At 31.4% G+C, this 6,184-nt stretch overlaps 2 pseudogenes; both read left to right on the forward strand.

The window, feature by feature from the left end:
* The first annotated feature begins 232 nt into the window (after positions 1-232).
* LOC137827360 (small nucleolar RNA R71) lies at positions 233-338 on the forward strand (annotated as a pseudogene).
* A 5,507-nt stretch (positions 339-5,845) lies between these two features.
* Positions 5,846-5,951, forward strand: LOC137827316 (small nucleolar RNA R71; annotated as a pseudogene).
* Positions 5,952-6,184: the final 233 nt, after the last annotated feature.

Here is a 6,184-nt window from a genome sequence, read left to right on the forward strand (position 1 = left end):
TTTGTTTTGAGCTAGCAATGCATCTGCAGTGTTTAACTCCAATACTCCTCTTTTTTGATGATTTTGTCTATCATGTTGATCTTGATAGTCAGTTGTGGCCAAAGCTTCTATAATCCTCGTTGCTTGATCTGCATCAACAGCCATCATTGTGCCACCAGCCGCGGCATCTAGGAGCATCTTTGTATTTGATCTGAGACCATTAATAAATATGCTCAGTTGAGCAATATCTTCAAACCCATGGTTTGGGCATTTTCTCAGCATCCTCTTGAATCTCTCCCATGTCTCACAGAAAGACTCCTCTACTCCTTGTCTGAACATAGATATTTCAGACTTAGCATTGATGTAACGAGAGATTGGGAAAAATCTTTGCAAAAAATTTTCCTCCACATCCTTCCATTTGGTTAAACTCTTATTAGGATGAGATATAAGCCACTCCTTTGCTTTCCCTGACAAAGAAAAAGGAAATAAACGCATGTATACACTCTCAAGATCACCTGATTGGACACCCATAGTTCCCACCAATTCATAAAAAGTAGCCAAGTGTGTATGAGGATCCTCATGATCCATCGCCGTGAATTGATTGGTACTAATGAGGGTAAGGAACGCAGACTTCATCTCCAAGGCCCTGTTAGTTGCAGGCACTGCAATGCTAGAAAAGTGTCTAGGCCCTTGATGTATGGCGTAATCTCCAAGAGTTCTCCTAGGAGGTGGTGTTTCCTCCCCCGCCATGTTGTTATTCTCCTGAAAAATATCAATGGAAAAAGAAGAAGATGTTGAAGAATACTCTCTATTATCTTCTTGATTCTCTTTTGTCTTTGATTTTCGATTTTTTCTGGCCACCTTCCCAATTTCTGCTTCAAATAGCAAGTGGTCTTCCGGAACTTGACCTCTCAATATCATATAGAAACAACTAATGCAAGGGTTAGAAGGAAAAATTCACAAGTAGTAACCGCAATTTTATATTTTATATTATTATTATTTTTTAAATTTTATTTTTCTTTCGAAAATTCAAAAATAAACAATAATTTAAATAGCTAACTAAAATAAAATCAATAAACTACAAATTAAAACTTAAAGAAAAAATAAAACAAAAACAAAACACTAAAATGACACTAAGAAAATAAAACAAAGATATTCAGAAAAAAAAAAATATAACAAAAATAAAAATATATAAATAAAATAAAAACTAAAACAGAATAGAAGAAAACAATGAAAACGATAAATAACTAAAATCAAGAAATAAAAACAGAATAAAATAAATACTAAAAATAAAAACAAAATAGAATAAAACAAATAAAACAAAACGTAAACAACTAACTAACTTATTTTAAAGATACTACGTAAACTAACGTAAAAATAAAAGCTAAAACTAGTAATAGATAAATAATTAAAACAAATAAATAAAAACTACCTAAACCTAAATAAAACTACGTAACTAAACCTAAAAAAACTAAAATAAAATAAAATCAAAACAAAAATCAAACTAAATCTGAAAATAAATAGAAATAACTAAAATCAAAATAAGAATTAAAATAATAACAACAAATCAGCAAACTAAAATAAAATCAAATAAAATAAAAAAGAATTTGTAAAAAAATACAAAATTAAAACAAATCAAAACAATTAAAATATTCACAATATTTAGAAAATTATACTCAACAAATCAAACCCGTTCCCGGCAACGGCGCCAAAAACTTGATGACTTTTTACGGCAAGTGCACCGCGTTTGTTAGAATTATCAAGTTCAATAATCGTTAAATATAAAACAAAACAATTAAAAGTGTATTGAAAGTGGTTGGGTTGGCGATGATCAATAAGAAAACAGACAAAGAATTGGTTGCTTCAAGTTGGAAAAATAGGGATTAGGTTTCATCTATCTCACTCTCATATATTTTTTTGATTAGCATGTCAATATTAAGTTCTTTGATTGAAATTGATGCCCGTATAAAAATTATTTATATCGATTCCTCGCATATAAAATCTTTAAGAATGTTCCCTAACTATCGATCCCTCGCATAATTATAAGAACAACTTAGAACGAAGCTCAGACGTTAATAGCAATTAACATTTCAAGTCTATTCCTAGCACTCAAATATGCTAAGTATTGTCGTTTAGGTCCAAACCCTAAAAATACCTCCCGGTCAGATTTAAGATTCTCAATTTGTCACGGAAAATTAAAAGTAAAACAACAATACCAATAATCAATCAAGAACTGAATATTAATATATAAGATATCACCTCGATACATAAGAGTTTGAGCAGATTACTCCCAATCCCAAAGGGTAGAATTAGCTACGCATACTTCTAGCAACTTCCATTCTCCCAATTGGTTACAATTCACTCTATGGTGTTTTCCTCTCAATCTGGCACCCTAAGGTTGAGCCTCTAGCCCTCTATTTATCCTAGTTTTCTAGGGTTAGGTTGTTTCCTATGTCGCGCTAATGGGCTAAGAGATAAAACATAAAAAAAGGCTCAATCTTTATTTGCATCTTTTTTCATACTGCGACCTTCCAACTTTCTCTTTTTAGCTCAAATTATTCTCTTTATTCCAAATCTTCAATCGTCCCTAAAAATATGCAATTAACACCAAATTTGGGAATAAAATACTCTTATTCAAATAAAGATCATAAAAATGTAAAAAGGTATAAATTCATAAATTAGGGATTATTTTATATGTAAATTAGCAATAAATCCTCATAAGTGTCTATATTTTAATATGAAATATTACTGAAATTAGACACTTATCAGCAATAAATCCTCATAAGTGCCTATATTTTAATATGAAATATTACTGAAATTAGGCACTTATCACTCTCCCCAACTTAGAATCTTGCTTGTCCTCAAGCAAAGTAAATGAATATATTTGAACTTAAATATCAAACCGCTTAATTCACTAAACAACAGATCAAATTAAAAACTTATAATGCTTCCAAATTCAAATATAGAAAAATATAGACACAATCAACTTCAAGGATTAAATCAAAACAAACAAATGACCATTCATCAAGGAATATATTCTCATATGCCTCACAGGTAAGTGTTTCTCTCTATTTTCACTAAATCATAGCAAATCACGGTTGTTTTTCATTACATCTTCAAATCACAAACATATTAGAAACATGAATCTTGAGGTCTTTTACAGGGTTGTAATGAGGCTAGGCTTCCAAAAAAATATTGGTTTTTCCTAGATAACAAAATGCACATCTTAAAGAAGAAGAACATACCTACAATTCACTTATAGAGAACATATATGTTATCTAATCACCAATTTCTTTCAATATCCTTTTTCCTCATTTTCTTTATGACTTTTCATGATTTTCATGATGATTTTTTTTCTTTTCTATTTCTTTTCTTCTTCTATTTCTTTTTTCTTTCAATAATAGGAAAATATTATTCCCATTTTCAACTTTTTGAGCTTTCACAATTATAACCAACCATTCTCTTTTCTATATGTATTACATCTATGTTCTCCTTCCTTAAACATGTTAAAGGGTAGGAAAATATATCATTAGTAAGGTGCAATATTAACAAGAATTTCTTGGCCGAAAGGGATGTAAAAAAAAATGGAATTCTAATATAAAGGTTGCCTTTTTGGCCCTGGCTCCTATTTAATACAAATAAATGCCTCAATCATCTTCATGCTCTTTTATGATGCAACAAAAATAAAAATTAAGCAACCACAACTGTCAATTCATCAGTAAAACTCAAACTTTTTAAGGTTCACACACTCACTTGGTTTAAATGGTCTCATTCCTTTTTGTCTTGTCATTATCTGTCCTAATCAATCATCCTGTTAAATTTTCATGTATCATAATTTTAACTACATTTGAATAGGGATTCAATCATATTTTCTTTTCTAACCTGTGTCTAATTCATCTCACTATTTAATATTTAAACACAAATTCTTTTTTCCACAATTCAAAATTAATATTCTAGTTCTTTTTTATTTGAAAAAAATAAAAATAAAAAATAACTAGAAAACAAACAAATTAAAACTGAAATTTATTATAGTTCAAGACTTAAAACTAATAAACTAACAAAACAGGAAATTTATTCAAAATAAGCAATAAAAACAAACTAAACAAATAAGCAAATACACAGAAAACAAAATAACCGAAAAATAAAATAAATAAAATAAGACAAAATTCAAATAACTAAAAAGAAAAGAGAATTCGAAAGATAAAACCATATTTTTGCTCAATCTTCTCTTCTTAAGAAGTCATCCAGCATTTTGTTAAAATCTTTATCTACAGTCTTGCTTCATTTGCTCGATCTACCCCCTGAATAATAGAACCTGTCACCATGTCAAAATACATAACCTGCAAAAGGATTAGGAGGCATACATGATTTTTTTTTTTGAAAAATAAAATAAACAAAGGTTACAACATAAAACTAAAATGTGGATTGGGTTCCCTCCCAGTAAGCGCTCGTTTAACGTCATCTAGCTTGACGCCTGTTTATGATCCATCCTTTTGTACACATTCTTCCCCTGCATTAAAATTTTTAAAACCATAAAAAAGATTTAAAGTTACCTCCTCATCTTGAGTTCTAACTTGAAGTTCTCTTTTGTTGACATCAACTATGATTCTAGCAGTCTCCATAAAGGGTCTTCCAAGTATCAAGGGAACCTCCTCATCTTCTTTCATGTCCATCACAACAAAATCCACAGGGAATGTGAATTTATCCACCTTAACGAGAACATCTTCAACCACACCATACACACCATATGGATACTTGGTTACTTGATCAGCTAACTTTAAAGTCATCTTGGTGGGTTTAATCTCCAAATCACCTATTTTCTTCAGCATTGCCAAAGGAATTATATTTATGCTTGCTCCCAAATCCAATAAAGCATTGACTATTAATAAAGCACCTATAGACACGGGAAGGTTAAAACTCCCTGGGTCCTTGAATTTTTTAGGCAAGCCTTTTTGAATAATGACATTGAATCTATCCTCCAACTCTATATTTCTTTCTTCAATATAGCTCCTATTCTTTCGAAATCTTTCAAATGTTGAATCTTGCTTCAAATTTCCTGCAAAATAATTTTTAGGGAGCAATTTATCAAAGAATTTTCTTTCCTTCTCTTTTTTTGAAGGTGAATGAGGATATGATAAATCTTTTTCAATAACTCCTCACTTCTTATTTTCACTTTTCTTCTTTATTTTTTCCTCCTCACTTCTCTCTTTCTCATCTCTCTTCCCCTTTGTCTCATCTTTTTCTTCTTTTTCAGCCACTACATTATCGCAATGCTCTTTTGAATTGGTTTGGCTATTGACTGAAAACTGGCCATTTTGTTCCTCTGCAATTTGTGCAATTTGTTTGGTCAGTTGTCCCATCTGGATCTCTATACTCCTAATCATGGCCATGTTATTGTCCTGCGCTCTCACAATATTGTCCTGCGCGCTCACAATCTTTGTCAGGGCGTCTTCAACTTTACTCATTCTTTCAAGCATGGATGGATCATTAGCTTCAGGTGAATTGTTCTGATAAAAACAGTGACCATTAGGATGAACACCTCCACAAAAATCACACCTGATGACTTTGAGATGAATGAACAACATATAATTGTTGGGGCAATTTAGCCATTTGTGTAGTTAGTTGCTCAATCTGTTGTGTCAGAATCTTATTTTTAGCCAAGAGTGCATCTTCTAACAACCCTTTATTATGAAGATCTTGTCCATCATGTTGGGTTTTATAATCAGTTGATGTCAATGCATCAATAATTATTGTCACTTGTTCTACATCAAGGGCCATCATTGTGCCACCAACTGCAGCATCTAGGAGCATCTTTATGTCAGATCTGAGACCATTCAGGAATATGCTCAGTTGAGCAATATCTTCAAACCCATGATTTGGGCATTTTCTAAGCATCATTTTAAATCTTTCCCATGTCTCACAGAATGATTCATCTGCTCCTTGTCTGAACACAAAAATTTTAGACTTTGCTTTGATGTAGCGAAAGATTGTAAAAAATCTTTGCAGAAATTTTTCCTCTACATCCTTCCAGCTAGTGAGACTCTGATTTGGAAGTGATCTGAGCCAATCTTTAGCATTTTCTGCCAATGAAAAAGGAAACAAGCACATATAAACAATTTCAATATCACCGGATTGAAAACCCATTGTTCCCACCAATTCATAAAATGTGTCTAAATGTGAATATGGATCCGCATGTTCCATTGCT

Source organism: Phaseolus vulgaris, chromosome 8 (assembly GCF_000499845.2).
Source record: "Phaseolus vulgaris cultivar G19833 chromosome 8, P. vulgaris v2.0, whole genome shotgun sequence".
In the NCBI taxonomy this organism is placed as follows: domain Eukaryota; kingdom Viridiplantae; phylum Streptophyta; class Magnoliopsida; order Fabales; family Fabaceae; genus Phaseolus; species Phaseolus vulgaris.